The sequence below is a fragment of the Macaca fascicularis genome, chromosome 13, assembly GCF_037993035.2.
Source record: "Macaca fascicularis isolate 582-1 chromosome 13, T2T-MFA8v1.1".
NCBI classification, from domain to species: Eukaryota; Metazoa; Chordata; class Mammalia; order Primates; family Cercopithecidae; genus Macaca; species Macaca fascicularis.
The window spans coordinates 35,864,907-35,886,916 of record NC_088387.1 but is presented as its reverse complement, the minus strand read 5'-3'; the positions used below and the strand labels follow the sequence as shown (position 1 = coordinate 35,886,916).

The following is a 22,010-nucleotide window of genomic DNA, read 5'->3' as shown; positions in this document are numbered from 1 at the left end:
CTAAAGTATTCAAAGAGTAATAGGTCATCATATCTGCAATTACAGTGAAATGATTCAGAAAAAAAGGCAATACATATGCAAAGAATGAGTGTGATAAGGTATATACCACATACATGGGATGTGGTAAAGTGTTAACAGTGGGGAATCCTGTTTAAGGGTAAATAGGTGCCCCTGTTTACACTGGGAGGTTTGGAAGGTGTAATCTCCAAACTCAATGACAAGTTGCAAGAAAGCAACTTTCAAACTTCATGTTGAAATGTGATCCCTGGCTGCGCGTGGTGGCTCACGCCTGTAATCCCAGCATTTTGGGAGGCCGAGGTGGGTGAATCACCTGAGGTAGGGAGTTCAAGACCAGCCTTACCAACATGGAGAAACCCCGTCTCTACTAAAAATACAAAAAGTTAGCTGGGCCTGGCAGCACATGCCTGTAATCCCAGCTACTAGGGAGGCTGAGGCAGGAGAATAGCTTGAACCTGGGAGGCAGAGGTTGTGGTGAGCCAAGATTGCACCACTGCATTCCAGCCTGGGCAACAAGGATAAAACTCTGTCTTGGGGAAAAATAAATAAATAAATGAAAAGACATGTGATCCCCAATATTGGAGGTCGGACCTAGTGGGAGGTGTTTCTCTCATGTCAGGAAGGTGGATCTCTCATGAATGGCTTGGTGCCATTCTTGCGGTAATGAGCGAGTTCTTGCTCTATTAGTTTCTGTGAGAGCTGCTTGTTGAACCTCCTTTCTCTCTTTTTTCCTCACGATGTGATCTCTGCGCACACTTTCTCCCTTTCTCTTCTGCCGTAAGTAGAAACACCTTTTTGTGAGACGGAATCTCGCTCTGTCACCCAGGCTGGAGTGCAGTGGCAGCTGCAACCTCTACCTCCCAGGTTCCTGGGTCCAAGTGATTCCCCTGCCTCAGCCTCCCCAGTAGCTGGGACTACAGGTGTCCACCACCACGCCTAGCTAGTTTTTATATTTTTAGTAGAGATGGGGTTTCTCTGTGTTGGCCAGGCTGGTCTTGAACTCCTGGCCTCAAGTGATCTGCTCGGCTCAGCCTCCCAAAGCGTTAGGTTTACAGGCATGAGCCACTGTGCATGACCATAAGTGGAAGCATCTTGAGGCCATCACCAGATGCAGATGCTGGAGCCATGCCTCTGGTATAGCTTATGGAACTGTGAGCCAAGCAAAGCTCTTTCTTTATAAATTACCCAACATCAGGTGTCTCTTTATAGCAACACAAATAGACTAAGACACAACTTTTCTCCAGATTTGAAATTATTTCAAAATCAAAGTAAGTGATTTGTAGCATTTTGACTTAGCAAATGGTGGTGACATTTACTGAGATCGAGGAGACTCTTGGATGGTTAGATTTGGAGGGAATAATGAAGAGCTCTGCTTTGGCCATGTGAAGGTTAAGTGTTAAATATCCAAGGTGAGATAGCAAGTGGGGGAGTTTGGCCCAAAATACACATTTGAAGCCTGGATGAGGCCATCTAGGAGTGAGTGAGTTAGAGGTCTACTTCCAGCCACAGTTCATTTTGATCAGTGAACTCTAGTGTTGGACAGTTTGAATCATTTTTGAGACAAAAAGTCTATGGCATTGAGACACATCCCAATTTTGATTCATTATTTTAATGAATTCCTTAGTGTGTGGGATCATGTCATCTGCAAATAGAGATCATAGTACTTCTCTCCAATTTGGATTTTATTTCATCTTCTTGCCTAATTTTCTTCAGTAGAATCTTCGGTATAATGTTGAATAGAAGTTATAAGAGCAGCAGTCCTTGTCTTGTTCTTATCTTCAGGGGAAAGCATTTAGTCTTTCACTATTAAGTACAAAGTCAGTTCTGGGATTTCACAGACGCACTGGATCAGGTTGAGGAAGATCCCTTCTATTCCTAGTATGTGGAGAGTATTGTCATGAAGAGATGTGAAATTTTGTAATGATGTTTCTGGGCTGTTGAGAGGATCATGTGTTTTTCATTTTTTATTTTATTGATATGATGAATTTTATTAATTGACTTTTGGTTGCTGATTTGCCTTGCATTTCTGGATAAATCTTACTTGCATGGTATATAATTGTTTTTATGTGTTGCAGGAGTCAGCTTGCTAGAATATTTTTTGAAAATGTTTGCATCCATACTCAAAAGAGATATTAGTTTGTAGTTTTGTTATGTTTTCTTTTGATGTCTTCATCTGGTTTCACCTGGTTTTGGCATCAGGGCATCCTCTTCTATTTTTTGGAAGAGTTTTTGAAGAACTGGTATTAATTCTTTAAATATTTGGCAGAATTCACCAATGAAGACATCTGGCTTGGTAGTTTCTTTGTGGGTCATTGTTTTGATGACTAATTCAACCTATTTATTATAGGTCCATTCAAATTTTCTGTTATTCTTGCATCAGTTTCAGTCATTTGTGTTTTTGTAGGAATGTGCCCATTTCATTCTAAGTTGTCCAATGTATTAGCATAATTAATTAGCAAAATAGTAAAATCCTTTTTCTAATTTCCTCTCCTTCATTTCTGATTCTAGTAATTTGCAGCTTCTCTCTTTTTATTGTGGTCAGTCTAGCTAAAGACTTGCTTTTTCAAAGAACCAACTTTTGGTTTCATTTTCTATTCTCAAATATTGTTTCTAGTCTCCATTTTAATAATTTCCACACTTCCACTCTAATTTTTCAAATTTCCCTTTTTTACTGCTTGCTTTAGGTTTAATTTGCACTTCTTTTTCATGTCTTTTTTTTTTTCTTCTTTCCATTGTAACCTTGAACTAGGCTCAAGCAATCTTCCTGCCTCAGACTCCCAAGTAGCTAGGACTACAGGCACAGGCCACCATGCTCAGCTAATTTACTTTTATTTTTTTAGAGATAGATCTTGCTATGTTGCCCAGGCTGGGTTTGAACTCCTGGCATCAAATGATCTTCCTGCGTTGGCCTCCCAAAGTGCTGAGACTACAGATGTGAGCCTTTTTCCAGTGTCTTAAAGTGGGATTTCCGAGAGGAAGATTTCAAATCTTCCTCTTTTTCAATATAGGCATTTACAGCTACAGATTTCCCTTTTGGCATGCCTTAAGCTACATCCCATAAGTTTCGGTGTGCTGTGGTTTCATTTTCTTTCACCTCCAGGTATTTTCTAATTTCCCTCTTGATTTTTCCTTTAATCCATTGGTTATTTAGGAGTGTGTTGTTTAATTTCCACATATTTGTGAGTTCCCCAAATTTGTTTCTATTATTGATTACTAGTTTTATTCTGTTGTGGTCAGGGAACATATTTTGTATTATTTATATCCTTTTTAATTTATTGAGGTTTGTTTTATGGGCTAGCACACAGTCTATCCTGGAGGTGTGTTTCTCCACTGCTATCTGGACTCATCTGCACTCCACAGTTTATGATGAGAAGGCACCTGTTAATAATTGTGAGTTCCCTTGTAAGTGATGAATTGTTTTTCTTCTGCTGTCTTTTTCTTTCTTTCCCTTTCTTTCCTTCTTTCTTTCTTTCTTTCTTTCTTTCTTTCTTTCTTTCTTTCTTTCTTTCTTTCTTTCTTTCTTTCTTTCCTTCCTTCCTTCCTTCCTTCCTTCCTTCCTTCCTTCCTTCTTTCTTTCTTTTTCTTTCTTTCTTTTCTTTCTTTCTCTCTTTCTTTTCCTTCCCTCCTTCCCCTCTTTCTTTCTTTCCTTTCCTTTCTTTCTCTCTTTCTCTCTTTCTTTCTTTCTTTCTTTCTGACAGAGTCTTGCTCAGTCACCCAGGCTGGAGTGCAGTGGCACCATCTCAGCTCACTGCAACCTCCACCTCCTGGGTTTAAGCTATTCTCCTGCCTCAGCCTCCCAAATAGCTGGGATTACAGGCCCCCACCATCATGCCCAGCTAATTATTTTTTGTATTTTTAGTAGAGATGGGGTTTCATCATGCTGGCCAGGCTGGTCTCAAACTCCTAACCTCAGGTGATCCACCCACTTCGAACTTCCAAAGTGCCAGGATTACACACGTGAAACACTAGGCCTGGCGGCTTTCAGCATGTGATATATTTATTTGTGGATCTCTTTGCATGTATCCTATTTAGAGTTTATTGAGCTTCCTGGGTATGTAGATTGTTTTTCAATACATTCATGACATTTTCAGCCATTATTTCTTCGACTACTTTTTTCTGTTGTGTTCTCTGTCTCCTTCTCTTCTGTATTCTGCTATGCATCTGTTGGCATGCTTATGGTGTACCAGTCCTCTGAGGCTCTGTTTATTTTTCTTCATTCTATTTTCTCTCTGTTCTTTGGATTGCATAATCTCTATTGATTTATTAATATCTTCAAGTTGGCTAATTCTTTATTCTGATTGTTCAAATCTACTGTTGAGCTCCCCTAGGGAATTTTTTATTTTAGTTATTGTACTTCTTCTTTTTCTTTTTCTTCTTTTTTTTTTGAGATGGAGTTTTGCTCTGGTCGCCCAGGCTGGAGTGCAGTGGCGCAAGTTTGACTCACTGCAACCTCTGTCTCCTGGGTTCAAGCGATTCTCCTGCCTCAGCCTCCCAAGTAGCTGGGATTATAGGTGCTCACCACCACGTCTAATTTTTGTGTTTTTAGTAGAGATGGGGTTTTGCCATGTTGGCCAGGCTGGTCTCGAACTCCTGACCTCAGGTGATCAGACTGCCTCGACCTCCCAATGTGCTGGGATTACAGGCGTGAGCCACAGCGCCCCATTAGTTATTGTACTTTTCAATTCCAGGCTTTCCATTTGGTTCTTTTTAAGAATAATTCTATCTCTGTATTAATATTTCTATTTCATGAGATATTATCATCATATCTTTCTTTACTTCTTCAATCACAGTTTTCTTTAGTTATTTCTGAACATATTTATAATGGCTGCTAGGAAATCTTTCTTAAATCTGATATTTGGTTGCTTTCACAGGCAGTTTCTGTTTTTTTTTTTTTTTCTGTGTATGGATCACTGTTTCTTATTTCTTTTTATAGCTCAAAAGTTTCTCTGGGAAACTGGGCATTTTAGATATTATGTTGTCGCATATCTGGCTACTGGTCATCCCCCTGCCCCTATCCAAGCATAATACTGTTATTTCCTTATTTAGTTGTTTGGTGACTAGTTGGATTATTTTAGTGAATTCCCCCACCCCACACGGTGTGAAGCCTCTGATGATACACCTTAGGGAGTGTTGCCTTGAGTGTACCCACAGTCATCCTGTAATGACAGTGGTTTTGGCAGGGCTCTCTTATCTAGTTCTTTCTCTGACCACAGCTATCTGTTAAACTACCTAATTCCTGGCTGATTGCTCTGTTGTTTTCAACAATGCCTTTTATAGAAAAACAAATCATGTTTCCCCTCTGCTCTTACACCAACACAACAACAATCCACACGGAAGACTTCTGCAACTCCCAAATACGTGGGGATTTCTCCCCACCAGCAAGCAAGCAGCCAGTTCCGCTGTGGACACCAGCTAGGTGTCCTCCAACTCAATTCTGACAGTATTTATCTAGAGACAGTGTCAGATCCCACAGGGTGGGGGCTCAGTCCCCACAATTGCCTTGGCAGATTTGGGATTTGAATCCAGGCAGTCTTAGCTGTGAACCGCCACACAAAGCCACCTTTCTCCAAAGAATGGAGGCTTGAGCTCCCTTGTAACTTGGGGTAAATAATCTGGGTACATATCCTCGAGGAACAGCAGGACCAGAATGCTCTGCACAGGACTGGAAATGGCTGGGGGTAGGAAAACCAAGTCCCTGACCATGTTGACCATTTCCTTCATCCTGTGAGGCAGTGGGCTTGACCCTGCAATGTTCCCAGCACAAGTCTGAGGAGTGATGCAATAGAGAGTAGGTGAGTTGGGTAACCACTTGAAATTCCACTCCTCCCTTCCCTTTTCATAACAGATGTCCTAACTTTTTGCCAAGCGCACTCGGTTTTCCATATTCTGCTCAGAAGTTACCAACTGGCTGTTGGTTAGGGCTAGCAAATTACACGGACTTGTTTTTGTCTAAGAATCTTAGCAAGTTTGTTCCCTCAGGGTAGGAAGGTCATATTTGTTCTTTAGGCTCCACCTTGGACTTCCCTCAGGAGGGGAAATAGGAATTCTTTCTTCCTCAGGATGAGCTGGTATAAGGCCAGGCTCATTGATGATAAGAAGCAGAAATGGACTCAGGCTAAATTAGGACAAGGGAAGTGACAGGGCAGCCACGGCTGCCACAGGGTGGAAGGGAAGGACTGGAACAGAGCTTAAATAGACAGAGGCCAGGCAGCTCAAATGGTCTTGGAAGCAGGAACAGTTCCATGATCTGGCCCAGGTGCCATCACTGGGATGAATGAGCTTCCACCACGCCTTCTGTCCTTGTGTTTCTTACTCCATAGCCACATTCCTAGGAAAGCAAGTCCAAGCTTAGTTCTCATGCCTGCCTTTGGTTGCTGTAAGATGGCGAGAGGAAAGTCAGGCAGGAGCAGGGCACCGGGAAGACCCTTTTGTCTTAGGAATGGGATGGCGGGTGCTGGGTTTACTCTACACAGTAGGTGCCAGATAATTCTCCAAAAAAAGATAGGAAGAGAAATAAGCAGTGCCAGATTTCCAGCACAGCTTGTGCTGGCAGGTGGGTACTGTCACTGTGGTACGTCCAAATAGGAAGAGATGTCTCTGACAGAATCAGGAACTGGAGATTTACCCATTGAAAACTGGAAACCTAAGCGAGATATGCTTTCCCCTTGCTCAGGCCGAAAACCTTGGAGTTTTTGCAACAGACTTCCAGCACACCCCCCGTGGGTGCCTCTTGCCCTCTCCTGCCACTCATGGGAGCAGGACTGGTAATGCAAGGACACCGACAGGAGAGGTTCCTGTGTCTGAGCCTGTTATTCTGTGGTTAGATGGACACAAGGTCCCACATTGGGGCCCTATTGCCCCCCTATCACCCCCTTTTTAGCCATGTTGAGTGGGCCTCTGTTTCTTGCTTCAAATGGAGCCTCTTGTTTCTCCAGCCCCAGATAGAGAGCCTGCACACATGACTTTGTGTGTCTTTGTAAGCCCCACCCAGGCCCTGGGCCGGGGGTATCCCAGGGTGTGAAGGGGCAGAGCCTGAGAACGTATCCAGCTCCTTGCCTGGCTTGGGACCTCAATAAGCTGTGTCCACCCTCCATCCCAGGGATGATATTCCAAGTCCTGGGGGACCTGAGACCCACCCACCAGGAGCAGGTGTCCTGTGGCCTGGGCCAGGTTTGGGCAGATTTGCTTGAATTCACTGTGGGTATTTCACAAATGTGCTTAGGGATGGGGCATTTCTTTTCTTTTTTTTTTTTTTAAAGTTGTGGATTATTTCTCACATTTTGTATGAGGATCCTAATTCTGAAGTTGTTTTCTTTCTCCAGCATGCTTGGGTTGTCTCATAAGGAACCCGCCTCAAAGGCAACGACACATATGCTGCCACCTAATGGAGAAAAATGATCTGTTTCTACAACTGCGTGAAGTCATGAATCACTTAACCACAGAAATACAGATACGCTCTGAGAAACACGTCTTTAGGTGATTTCATCGTTGTGCGAACATCACAGAGTGTACGCACACAAACCTAGATGGTATAGCCTACTACACACCTAGGCTATAGGGTATAGCTTATGTCACCGAGGCTACAGCTCCTGACAGGATGTTACTGTACTGATACCGTAGGCATTTGTAACATGCCAGTATTTGTGTCTAAACATATCTAAACATAGAAAAGGTACAGTAAAAATATGGTATCATAATCTTATGAAACCGCTGTCATGTATGAAGTCCATCTTTGACTGAAACGTCGTTGTGTGGTACATAACTATGTGGAAAGAGAAATTGTACGGAAAGCTTCAGTGCTTCCAACCTCTTTCTTGTTTCCCTCACATCAACTGACATATGGGTCAACTTTTTATTAAAACAATTGGGTAGTCATATAAAATTTCCCTTTATTTCCTAATTAATAGTTTATAAAAATGTATACCATTTATCTAGGGTTTCCTATGTGCTAAACACTTTACATACGTTCCCTCAATCCTCACTGCACTCCTATGAGCTACACATTGTTATTAATCCTATTTTGCAGATAAGGAAGGTGAGATTCAGAAAGATTAAATAACTTCCAACTTCCAGAGTTCACACACTTAACCACTAGTCTGTCTTTCTTCAGCTTTAACCTTAACAACGTTTATCGACTAAAATTACACAAACATAAAAAAGGCATCCAAAATCCTGAAACTATCTCAAGCACATTCCACAGTTAATCAAATAAGTAAATATATGGCTGATAGTGAGTACCAGGTTTTTCACTGTTGAAAAAGCATAACAAATATGGAAAGGGGGAAGGTTAGAATACACCTGGTGGGGCTGGATTAGAATCAGAGGAATTGGTGTGAATGGATGGTTTATATACATAGGTAGATATAGAAACTGTTATAGGTGTATATATATTAGGTAGATATAAAAACTGTTATAGTTATATGTATATAACTATATATACACATACATATACGTATATAATTATAACAGTTTATCTACTATATGTATTATAGGTATATATATTAGGTGTGTATATATATATATATCAGCCATTAACTTCAGTGTTCATAGATGGTTCTTGCCAGCCACAATTATTACTGTGATGTTAGCCAAATGGTGATTTTCCATTTCCATCCTTCCCTCTACATTTATTAATTGGAATAGATGTGTTCCATTTATTTATATATATATATATATATATCACCTATATATACCTATAACCATTTCTATATCTATATGTATTTATGTGTGTGTATATATATGTGTGTGTGTATATATATATTTCCCAGCTTTGTTCTCTGAGAAAGACTAGAAGTAATGACATCCTAGTAGCTTTGGGCCCCATGGATCTTGATCGCTAAGGACCATTCTTTAATAAAAGGAATCAGGGCTCCTTGGAGAAATGTCTGATTTTAAGGCTTTCACAGAGAAAGTATAAATGCCTTGGAAGATTTTGCAGTGCTAGAAAAACTGCTTGAAAATGATGAGGACACTACAAAGGACACAGGAGCAACATTGAAGGAGCTCCTGATGGTCAAATTTGAGACAATTTGAGTAACAAAGTAAATAATGATAGCAATAGATTATAACGCATTAGAATGAAGCAGATAGCCATGACTCCACATTGATACAAATAAATAACTGAATAAATGAAAAAGAAAGGAAAGCTCTTCTTTGCAGTAGAATTCCAATTAATAAATGTAGAGGGAAGGATGGAAGTGGAAAATCACCATTTGGCTAACATCACAGTAATAACTGTGGCCGGCAAGAACCATCAATGAACACTAAAGTTAATGGCTGAAAATGTGATGAGAAACAAAACATTTACATAGTCTCAAAGCCTCTTCACAAGAGACTTATTAACTGCAAAGGGAGCAATAGTATAATAACTGTGCAATGGACCAGTCTGGTAGGTACCACCTTTTCCAAGTGATCAAAGTTAAGATCACCAGGAACAAGATGTATCAGCATCCTGTGCCTCCTGCTGTGATGTACTGAGAAGGACTCACTGTCCCTTCTGTGGTGTTCTTGCCAAAAATGCATAACTACAATCTAATAATGAGTAAACACTATACACACCCAAAGTGAGGAACATTCTACAAAATAATTGGCCACCACTCTTCAAAACTGCCATCATCATGAAAGAAAAGACGGAGGAAGCTGTCCCAGATTGAATGAGGCAACTCAGTGCAATGTGGGATCCTGGAACAGAAAAAAAAAAAAAGAAACCTTTGTGGGACAGTTGATAAAGTTTGAATAAAGTCTGGAGATCAGTTCCCAGTATTGTATCAGTGTTCCTATCCTGGTTGTGAGAATTATGGTAATTATGTGGTGCAGTGGTGCAGCTTTTTTTGGAAAGCTGAGTGAAAGGTACACAGTATTCTTTGCACCACTTTACAGTGTTTTCAAAGTCTAATATTATTTCAAAGCTAAAAACTAAGACAAGCTTACAATAAAAATATATAAGTAAAAATGCTTTAAAAAGACATGACAAAGTGTGTCAGATATTTGATTATCAAAAGCCAGGAACCCTCTGGGGCTAGAGCTCAAATTCTCTTGTTTTCAGTCTCTATCAAATGAAAACTTCTGTCTGCCTTCTACCTTTATCATGACATAGAAGTAGAACGAAGGGAAGTGTTTAGGCAGATGTTGAGCAAAACACACATAGCAAACGCTCATTGGATGTTTTGGCTGAATTGTAGAACACAGTAGACTGTCTAAACTCTCTGTTCCTGTTCTGGAATGTTCTGATCACAGCTGCTGGCTTATGTCTATCTTATAACGATCCCCAAAGCTGCACCCTCAGTGGTCCTGAGGATCACAGGACTTAGCATTTCCTGCTTCCACAATGCTGGCCCTTGAGGGATATACTTAGGGGCCCAGAGGAAGCAGATTGTATCTGTTGAGTGCTTGAAATAATAATAGTGATGATGATTGATAATGATGATGATGATGATGATATCTAAGCTATCACATGCCAGGCACTTTTCCAAATGCTTTAATGCTTAAACCATCCCTGGGAGGAAGGGTCTGTTACTGCACACATTTACAGAGTGAGTGCATTGCTCAGCCTCTCTCGCTTCTCTACATGGCCAGTGAGTAGCGGAGCTGGACTCTGACCCCACGCAGACTGCCTCTGGAGCCCACCTTCTGATGAATGAGAATGCACATGGGGTGGTGGACTGAGTCATAGGGCACACGCAAGGTTAGTTGGGGATTAGCCTCAACCCCTTTTGGTTTTGATAGAAATCCTTCTCAGAAACTCTCGGAACAGAGTGGTGGTAAAGCACCACCTGGGACCTGTGGGAGGCCATTTTGGACCCAGTTCTCAGTTTCCAGGGCTGTAGATGTCCCTGGATGGGGCCAGCGCCTGGGGTCTCCCCACCACCCCACACCATACCAGCTCCTGTTATAAGCCATTTATCTAGCTACTTAGCGCTTTCTCTTGGAAGTGCCATGCTTTGGGACACTTGGAGGTTCTGACATGGGAGTTCCTGATAGTCTCCCTTCTGGGTAAAGTCAATCCTGATGCCTGGGGTGTCTGAAACCCCTCCTGCTGCTGAGCTGAGCCCCAGTGCTGAGCCCTGAGGTAGGACAAACACCCCTCTGGGCAAGTATAGAATAGAAACTTAAATAGAAATAAACTCCAACAAAAGCAAACTTCCTGGGGTTTTCCTCCTGCCTCCTCACATCCTCTGAAAGGTGTGTGGACCAGGAGTCCTGACCTTGCCTGGGCCCTCTCTAGGCTTTGGTGAACTCAGCTGTGAGTGAGGGGTAGGAGTTGATGATTTCCAGTGTCTCTGCTTCCAGTGCCTTCACATTATGGCACCCAGGGCTTGTGACAAGAGCAGAAGGAAGCCAGGCCCATTCCTGGTGGACTTGAAGGTGTTAGCTCTTTGTTCCCTGGAAGCGTGTGGCCACAGCATTAGGGAGGGCTTGCCACTGCTCTGTCCACACACAATTAGGGCTGAGGTGACTCAGAAGCAAGCACGCCATGTATTAAAATAAGAGTTGGTGTTTCTGAGAAGGGAAGTCCAGGAGCTGACCAGGATGGGATTAGCTGTTGATAAGGGGCCCGGCATTGTTCTAGCTCTCCCCTGAGGCCCACACCACATCCTAGAAGAGAAGCCAGGCCCCTCGGCCCTACCAGGGCTGGGACAGTCGGGGCACAGCTGCAGGAGACGCCCTGGGAGGCCGTCTGGGCTGTGGCAGGAGGAGGCAGGGCGGTGCAGTGGTTGGGAGGCGGCTGCTCTGCCTCTGTTGAGTTTTCTGGCTTTGTCACTTGACGTTGATTCTCCCCTCAGGGCCAGAGTGGGGTCAAGTGGGGGACCATGGAGGAGGACATGAGATCCTAACAGGTGACCTCAAACTGCTGTACAAGCCCAGCAACCCTGACCGCTCCCCCGCCCACAACCCGCAAAGGTCAAGGCCAGTGCCAAGAAGTGTGGGGAGGGCGGTGTGGGGGACTCTCCAGTTTAGACTCTTCAGTCTCGAAAAACAAAGGCTGACAGGAATGTGAGGAAACCACTGTTTACTCTGTTTTCAAGGGTGTTCCACTGAAGTGTGTCCCGAGATGTTTCCAGTAGGAGGATGACGGGGGTGGTGCTGAAGAGGCTCTGCCATGGGAAACGGAGCCGGAGATGCTGGCCAGAACTCTGGGTTCTCTGGAAGTGGTGGGAGGAAACCCGCAAGAGGGAAGAGGCCATCGCTCCTTTAACTCCCAGGGGAACAGACCGCAGGAGCCGAGGGTGCTAGCCCTCTTTGAAGCTGAGAAGGAGCAGGAAAGGAAGGGACTCAGGGGATCTCATGGGAGCCAGTAGGGCCCAGATTTAGGATCCGAAATTGTGCCTACGAGAGCGGTGAGCATTGGAGACGCTCCTAGGGGATGGTTGGTGGAAGGCAACAGGAATCTGTAAATGCTGGCTTAGCTTTAGAGGGACTGAGGGTGAGGATCTCACAGAGCCCAAGGGCAGGATTCAGAGCCCAGCCTCCAGGAGGACAAGAATGGGGACATTCCTTGGGGACAAAGTTGGGCTCTCAGTCACTGTCTCAGACCTTCTCACCAGCCTGTCTGGTTGCCCGTCTCCGCCGTGCGCCTGCAGACCCTGTCTGATCATTGCTGCTCATGGTTTCAAAATGTATTTCCTCAGATGGTGGCCCCAGGCCCTGAGCCTTGTGATCTTCTGGATATAGAGCTCATGCAGCCAGCTAACCAGAGATCCTGTGTCTCAGCCCCAGACCCTAGAAAGAGAATGTGATTGTTCCAGACTGGCCGGGGATTCACCCCCTAGTTTAGTGGGTTTGGCCACGCGGCAGGCCCACAGGAACAATGCAGGAGCCCTCCACTTCCTCTCCAGCTGTGGGCAAGGGCAGTTCTTGCATCCCAAAGAGGGAACCTAAAGAAACAAGGGAAATATGGGAGGCAGGAGATTGGGTGGAACTAGAAGTGGAGGATGGGGTCGTGGAGGGGGATCGGATTAGGGACAACACAAGGACCCACACCCATGAGCTGCACAGTTCATTCCTAGATAATGACGAGAGGTTTGGGCTTTTATAAACTAAAATTTCCCATGAAGAGAATCTATAACCCGACTGCCATTGATAAGTGAAAAAGTCTGGCTTCTCTAGGAAGCCATTTAGCTCAAGGTAACCTCAGGGAGAGAAATAGGTTTAGGAGTGACAAAGTCTTCATGGCCAGGATGGAAATGTCCTGCCTAGAAAGAGGCCATAAGGAAAAAGCCCAGAAGTGCATATGTGTGTGAGCCTGGAGCCCACCATACCCCAGTGAAATCAGAATCTCTAGGGGTGGGACTGGCCAGGTGATTCCCACAAGCACCCAGGATTTCAAATCACTGGCCTAGGAACAGCTGACAGGCCATTCACCTTTTCTCCATGACAGGAGCTCAGATATTTGGAGATTGCCAATAGAAGTCAATGTGACAGAGCTTGCCCTGTTTCCTGGGCCGTGGGCACTGGGAACTGGCATCTCAGAGCCTCATGGCCCAGAGGAGCTGTGGAGCTACCCCTGTTCACATTGGTGAAGCCACCCAGCACCCTTAGTAGAGCAGCTCTGTCCTATCCCCACTGGGTGTTCCAGCAGTAAAGATGTGGGTGGTGCTCACAGAGCCACAACCATCCTGGTTTTCTGGAACTTTCCCAGTTTCAGTACTGAATGTTCTGTGTCCCAGGAAACCCTACAGTCTGGGTAAACTGGGGCATTGGTCACACAGTGGCACTCAGCTGAGGGTCAGGAGAGCCCAGCTGACGTCTTTCAGCCCTGACACAGGCCCCACGCCCATGCTCCACAGCCGCTCCTGGCCTGGGAGCTCCAAGCCCAGCATCGTTCTCGGCGCTGGGCTCTCCCTTGTCCTGGAGAATGTTGACTTTTCTCACACCCACATGTACACATGCACAAGCAAGAAGGAAAAAGAAATGCAGGCATTGTTCAGACTTATAGCAGGTTATATTCTAGGAAAAGGTGGTGTAAGTCAAAAAGATAAAAATTGAACCCATTTTCCCACAGAAACAATACCTTGATGAGAAATCCTGAGCCAGGGAAAGAAGTCTATAAAAAGTTCTGTCCTGGTCACAAAAAAATTTCCCTAAACCCCTCTAAATATCTCTCTTAGGTTAATACCAGGCAAAATGGTCTCCTAGAGAAATCAGCCCCCAAACATAATTAACCGTAAATTAAAACCTCTACCCTCGGCAGTGTGAGTGCTCTCAAAGTGCATATACATCAAAGGAAAAGAGCAAATCAGTGCTCAGCCACAGGCAGTGTTATTTTATTTGTTGAAATGATTCTGCATGTGAAGGGCCACTCAAACTAGAGCGGTGGTTCTCAACCTTGGCTAGGCCTTGGAGTCACGGGAGCTGTTGCACCTGCTGGCGCTTGGTCCCAACCCTGGATAAGCTGATGAACTGCAGTGTGGCTTGGACACACAGAGTTTTCAAAGCTCCACGAGTGATCCCGATGTGCTGCCAGGGCAGAGCACCGATGGGAGAGAGGAGGTACAAGGCCTGGAAGAAGCATGTGGAGGAGCTGATGGGTGGTGGCTCTACCTGGGGCTGAGAGCCAGTGAGATCTGCTGGGAAGGAGGGGCGTGGAGGAAAAGCTGCCTGAGCTCAGGGGTCCAGGCCTAGGGTCTTGAGTGCTGGAACATGGAGACACATACTAACTGAAAATGAACCCTTAGCAGTCATCCAAGTCAATCCTGTCATTTCGCAGATGAGGAAATAGATCTAGAGAGGTGAAGGGATATGCCCAAGTCCCCCAGTGTTTAGAAGGAAAGTTAAAACATAGGTAGGCTGAGTGTGGTGGCTCACGCCTGTAATCCCAGCACTTTGGGAGGCTGAGGCAGGCGGATCCCTTGAGCCCCGGAGTTCAAGACCAGCCTGGCCAACATGGCGAAACCCTGTCTCTACAAAAAAATACAAAAATTAGCTGGGCGTGGTGGCGCATGCCTGTAGTCCCAGCTACTCAGGAGGCTGAGGTGGGAGGATCACTTGAGCCCGGGAGGTCAAGGCTGCAGTGAGCCATGATCACACCACTGCACCCCAGCCTGGGTGACAGAGTGAGACCCTGTCTCAAAAAACCAAAACCAAACCAAAACAAAACAAAACTAGGTATTTTGATTCCTTGTCTTGTACGGTGGTAAGTCCTTACTTAACATTGTCCATAGGCTTTTGGAAACTGCAACTTCAAGTGAACTCAAGTAGTGTCATTTCATTCACTATCATTTTGTTACGTTAATAAGAAAAAAATTAGTTTCACTATACGTTCTTTTGCTTCAAGTTGCAGTTTCCAAGAACCTATGGACAAAGTTAAGTAAGAACTTCCTGTACTGTTTTCGCATTGTGGTGGTTTTAAACTATGCCCGAAATTCTTTGATACTCCTCCCTTCAAAAGGTGAAGCTTAATTCCCCTCCCCTTGAGTTTGGTCTGGACTTAGTGCAAACATTAAACATTTTAAAACATTAAAAAATGTTTAAAAACATTTTTTTTTAAAAAATATTTATTTATTTATTTATTTATTTATTTATTTATTTATTCATTTTAGAGTCAGTGTCTTGGTCTGTCACCCGGGCTGGAGTGCAGTGGTGCAATCATAGCTCACTACAGCCTCGACCTCCTAGTTTAAGTGATCCTCCTGCTTCAGCCTCCTGAGCAGCGGGGACTACAGGCACTCACCACCATGTCTGGCTAATTTTAAAATTTTTTTTGTAGAGGTGAAATCTTGCTATGCTGCCCAGGCTGGTCTTGAGCTCCTGACCTCAAGCAATTCTCCTGCCTCGGCCTCCCAAGTTGCTTGGGTTACAGGTGTGAGCCATTGTGCCTGGCCAGTGACTCACTTCTAAAGACAGAATACAAGGGAAGTGATGGTATGTGACTTCAGAGATGAGATCCTAAATGGCATTGTAGCTTCTGCCTTGTTTTCTCTCTTGTGTCATTCACTCTGGGGAAAGTCAGCTGACACTTGTGGCCTTGTGGAGAGGCCCACGTGGTGATGGGCTCAGGCCTCTCTCCAGCAGCCTCAAGAGGGCACCATCTTGGAAGCAGACCCTTTGAACCCAGGCAAGCCTTTGGAGGACTGCAGTCTTGGCTGACGTCTTGACTGCAATCTCATGGGAATCCCTGAGCCAGAATCATTCAACTAAGTCACTCTTAATTATAATTCTTGACCCACAGAAACAGAGAGAAAAAAATAATAGTTTATTGTTTTAGGCAGCTAAGTTTTGGGGCAGTTTGTTACACAGCAATTGTTAATGAATACACACACCACCCTAAAATATATATATATTTTTTGAAATGGAGTATCACTCTGTCACCCAGGCTGGGGTGCAGTGGCGCGATCTTGGCTCACTGAAAGCTCCATCTCCCGGGTTCACATCATTCGCCTGCCTCAGCCTCCCAAGTAGCTGGGACTACAGGAGCCCACCACACCACGTTAATTTTTTGTATTTTTAGTAGAGATGGGGTTTCGCCGTGTTAGCCAGGATGGTCTTGATCTCCTGACCTCGTGATCTGCCTGCCTCGGCCTCCCAAAGTGCTGGGATTACAGGCGTGAGCCACCACACTCGGCCTAAAATATAATCTTTCAGAGTCAGTAACATCCACAAACTCAAGTATAGTGGGAGAGTATGAATGAAAAGAATAGAAAGTATAGCAACATTTTCCTTCTAAGAAAGAGTAAGGTTGGAGAGGTAGGAAAATTACTCCCTACTAATCGTTTCTGTTTATGAAGACTGGTGGGGAATGGAGAAAGGAAAGATGCAAGCTTCAAGGCGCCTGGCAGTTCTTCACTCCGCTGGTGCTTACAGCCTAGAGCAGATGGCTTTGTTTTAGCAGAGCTCAGGAAGCAGGCCTGATTCTGAGGAACGGCGGAGAAACAGGACTGAGCAACTTCTAAGAATCATGTGTCTAACGTGTAATCATATTATTTGTGCTGGTGTGTGACAAAACTCTTCTGGTAACTTCTAAGCCTCCTGTGAAGTCCACTGAACACCCAAAAGCCTTAAGGAGCCCTAAAAAGGGGGTCAGGTTTCCAGCATGGGTCCGTGCTGAGCAGGTGGTGGGGATTGAGTAAGGAGAGGCCCATGTGAGGCCGGGGGCTGAGTGGAAGCTGGAGCTCAGGGCCAGAGAGAGCAGAGAGCTCCTATGCAGCCGCATGCGTCAGGGGATGTCAGGACACAGAAGCCATTCTGCATCTTGACGGCCTCAGCCTGAAGCCTGGGTGTGAGGGAAGAAGTGACAGGCATGGGAGTTCTTAGAAATCGGCCATGTACCTCCATCTGATGAAGCGCCACGTCTGTTCTTACTAACCCCTGAGAACAATGACTTCTGCTTCCCTTCTGCCTTCCAAGTCCTGTGCAAGATCCTCTTGTTGGCAAACTCTAACCTGGGAGCATGAGGAAGAGGATGGGAGGAACGGTTTCCAGCCCTAGGTAGAGTAGACGTGGTAGTGGTGACGTGTTGACACATGGGGGCTCCGCTTCGGACTTCCCAATGAATAAGGCCAGGGAACTACAGCTGATGGCTGGGTCATCCGAGAGATGTTCAATCTTTACCTTCTATGATGACAGAGCAAAGCAGCCTATTTGCTATTTACTTTCCAGATGATATCTTCAAGAAACTTCTGAAAATAGGTCTTTGTGTCAACCAGAAACTGCTGGTCAGAGGATAAGTTCTGGAGTTTTCTTGTATGGCATGGAGACTATAGTTAATAATAATATATCATATATGTGAAAATTGCTGAGAGTAGATTCTAAACATTATTATTTACTTATTTATTTTCTTAGTGTTTTCACCCCACTTCAATAAGCTAGTCGAAGACAGTAGATTTTACATGTTCTCACCACAAAAAATGGTTAAGTATGTTGGATGATAAATATGTTTGATTTACTCATTCCACAGTGTATACATACATCAAAGTATCATTTTGTGAACTATAAATATATCATTTCTCATTTGTCAATTAAAAATATAGCACACACGTGCATGCATACTACATATAAATATACACTTTTTTTTTTTTTTTTGAGACGGAGTCTCGCTGTGTCGCCCAGGCTGGAGTGCAGTGGCCGGATCTCAGCTCACTGCAAGCTCTGCCTCCCGGCTTTTTACGCCATTCTCCTGCCTCAGCCTCCCGAATAGCCGGGACTACAGGCGCCGCCACCTCGCCCGGCTAGTTTTTTATATTTTTTAGTAGAGACGGGGTTTCACCTTGTTAGCCAGGATGGTCTCGAACTCCTGACCTCGTGATCCGCCCGTCTCGGCCTCCCAAAGTGCTGGGATTACAGGCTTGAGCCACTGCGCCCGGCCATAAATATACATTTTAAAACTGCTGGTCAGGAATCAGAAGGTCTCCATGGGTGGTGTCACAGGGCTCCCCCTGGCAGCCTCCCTCATGGTTCTGAGCCCTCCTCAGTCACTCTTTTGTTTAATGCTTTAATCCCTGTTATGTAGAAAGCTTCCCTTCAGCTCTTGGTAGGCCCTTATCTTACCAGTGGTCAAATAGGTACAGGAAACATTGCCTGCTTTGTTTTTGGTGATTTGTGGTGCACACGAGTACATTAAAGACTCTAAAAACCTGTTTTTTCAGAGCATGTCTATGACAGCCTGCAGTGTTGGAGGTGAATGGCTTCTTCAATGCCAATGTGCAATTAAATGGGAGGAACAGAGATGCTGTCTTGGGAAGTATAGACACAAGGAGAAAAGAGTCATGAGGCTGGCCAATAAAGAAAACAACTCAAGAAGAAGTTGTGTACACTTGCCACATTATGTCATGCAAGATAGGAGTTGTCAATAATTTCCAAATTAATATATTGCACAAAAGGCCTGGGAGTTATCGTGGTTGTTGACAGCACAGTGTTGGTGAGTACCCCTCCCCAACATGTAAGATAACATCTGTCTTGGCCTCTGTAATTAAGAACAGATGCGAATCCATTTCAACCTTTCCATGCTCTAGGAAGAAAGGGCTGCCATGCAAATGAGTCCAGCAGGCCAGTGTGCACTTTTCACTTTGGAAGAGCAAACATTGATTTCAAACTTCCTAGAAGTACCTGTTTGAAGCTCTGTCAGTAGCCCAACAGATTCAGAAAAGATACCCTTCCCGCTTTAGACACCCGACCACCACTTGCCAGAGAACAGTCATAGATGTTCAAATTCCCCATCACGACCATGTGAAGGGGCTGCTAGAGCTTGCAGTGCACTTGCGACACCTACGGGCATCTCCATATTTTGAAAGACGTACCACGGGTGGTTCATGTTCTGGGGGTTGTCTGATGGATGACATTCTATCAGCTTTTACTTGGATCTATTGAATGTCCTTTAATGACAAACACTATTCTCCAAAAAATTTCCACTTTTTATTCTCTCTTAATTCCTTTCTCTCCTCTGTCTGCTGTCATCATCTGATTGGTAGAAATCCTACTAGCTGCCTGTCCTGTCTTATTCATAGGGACAGCCACCTACATCTGTGGACTTCTCTTCTTCCTCTCCCAGCTGCCTGCCCTGTCCTGGTCCCTTGAGGTGGCTTTCCTCCCCGAATCTGCTCCTGGACAGTCCTTATGGTCCCCTGATTTGCATCTCTGCTCCTTTCTCCCCAGGCTGTGGGAACCTCCAAGAGAAGGGAGATGGAGAGCCCTGCTCAGAAAAAGTGGCCTATGAAGCTTTGGCTGGGTCCCCAGCGTCCTCGGCCTTCCTTGTTCATGGAGGGGGTGTCTTGTGGGTGTGGAGACAGTGGGCTCAGGAGTAGCATCAGCAGTGAGGTCTGGTGAGTGAGCTGGTCAAGCAGGCAGAGTAACCAGAGGTGAAGATGAAAGTTGTGGATTTGGGCACACAAGAGCTGGCTCCTAGGAAAATCAGCTAGGGCTGGCAGCTTAAGAGACTAAAAGGTTCTCCTAAGTCCAGGGAAGGGGATCAAAGTCCACAAAACAAGGACCTTGCCCCCACCCTCCCAGCAAGTGACACATAGATTAGGTCAGATACTCGAGTGGGGCTGTGAGACTTAGACACATGCCACGTGTGGCAGATATTGATGGGGTGAAGCACTGAACCTGGAATGCGGCTCTAAATTTGAATTCCAGTTCAGCAGTAAACTTACCACATGACCTTGGAAGAGACCCTGCACCTCCCTGAGCCACAGAGCCCTTTACTGCAAGCTGAGGATAACATCCGTCCTCAGCACCCTGGAAGTGTGTTGAGAGGAGAAAGGGTTAGAGGCCTGGGGGTTCCTTGTGAGCAGTGATGAATGGAGGGGTCTATGAAGGGGTGGTTGAAAATTGGGGTGCTCCAGGCCAGGGGTAGGGATCCTGGCAGTGGAGTGGGGGAGAGATTCGAGAACAGAGTATCTCCAGGTTTTGCCATCTGTAGGGGTCAGAAGAACCCCGCCTTGACCTTGGGCTATTTCTGGAGAGCTGGCCAGGCATCTCTCATGATGGCAGCAGCTGGCTATCTCTCCTTTGGGGCTGGCTGCCTGCTCCTTGGCTCTGGCTGGACCCGCTCCAGGCTGAGCTGTCACTGGGTGAGCTTTCAGAGCCAAGGTAGGACAGAACCCAGGCTGAGCCCTCTGGAGAACCTGCAGTATCTCAGAGGCACTTTAGCTTCTGAAGGGAGGAGAAAGCCTTGCAAGTTTAGTCCACAGTAGCCTGGAAGAAGCCATCTCACTGGGGAGTCTGAATTGGTCAATATTTCCTAGCCCTGTCACCACCACAACTTGACAATTGCTTCAGGCATTAATTACCCTTTGCAATAACCTTCTCATCAAGTCACTTCTCCATTCAACAAATTTGTAGTAAGGGCCGATGTGGCCCCCATGGAGCTTACAACTTAGTGCATCAACAAGTAAATAAACATGAAAAAAACAATATAATTCTGACTTGTGGTAAGAGCTCATAAGGAAGTGAACTGGGTGCAGTGTGGTCAGGTGGTCAGGGAAGGGGCTTTCTGGAGAGATATCACTGAAACTGAGGCTTGAAGGATGAGAAGGGGCCAGCTAAGTGAACAGCGGGGGGATGGGAAGGTGTTCCAGGCAGAGGGAACAACACATGCAAAAGTTTCAAGGCAGGAGAGGGCTCAGGGCCTTAGAGATACCAAGGAGGTGAGGGGGACCGCACTGTAATGAGCGAAGAAGACAGAGTGTCGAGACCAGTCAGAGAGACAGGCAGGAGTCAGATAGGGCAGGGCCTTTTAGGCCAGGGGAAGGAGCTGGGATTGTCTTCCAAGTACAATGGGAAATGCTAAAGGGTTTTAAGGAGAGAGTGATGGCATCTAATTTGCAGTGAAAGGTTACTTTGCTCTGTGGAAAGACAGAAGAATAGAAGTAGGAAGCCCCTGAAGTAGTTTGGGTGACTTATACTATGATAATGTAGCAGACAGGATAGGCTAGGTTGTGCTGCAGTAACAGGCAGCCCCCATCTCAATGCCTTAACATAGCAAAGATTTATTTCTCTGTCATGCATCAGCAGAAGGGCTCTGTTGATCTTAATCACTCAGGAATCTAGGTGTGGGTCTCATCTGGACATGATGTCCATAATCCCCATGAAAGGAGACAGGAAGTATATTAGTTCTTTAAATTCCCACCAGAAGTCACAGATGTCTCTTCACATGTCATTGACCAAACAGGTCACAGAGGCAAGCCTAAGTTCAGATGAAGTGGGAGGTTGCCATCATGCCACAAACCCAGAAAAACTGTATCACACTAATGACCACCACAAGCCAGGAGAGTGAAGACAGAGAGAAGCAAATGAATCCAAGGCACATTTTGGAAGTGTCAGCTGAAGAATTACAAGGGTCACACATTTAGAGAGGATAACCGTATTTCTCCTAAAGAATTGTAGCTTGCAGTGTGTCCATTCTGACAAGCTGGGAAGCATTGCCTTGGGTCAGAAGCTGAGAACAGGCACTTTGAGGGTGGGAAGACTAAGACAGGGATTTATGCTGAGTGGGATGGCCAAATATAAGCATGTTATGTGCAACTGAGCATCATGCTGCTCTGTGGGTCCCATGTTAA

General features: G+C 45.1%; 1 long non-coding RNA gene across 1 annotated transcript; it reads left to right on the top strand.

Annotated features, from left to right (window-relative positions):
• Positions 1-12,146: 12,146 nt before the first annotated feature.
• On the top strand, positions 12,147-20,870 carry LOC135966789 (uncharacterized). The gene is made up of 2 exons (XR_010580384.1): positions 12,147-14,508; positions 18,600-20,870. It is a non-coding gene; the product is annotated as an uncharacterized lncRNA (long non-coding RNA).
• Positions 20,871-22,010: the final 1,140 nt, after the last annotated feature.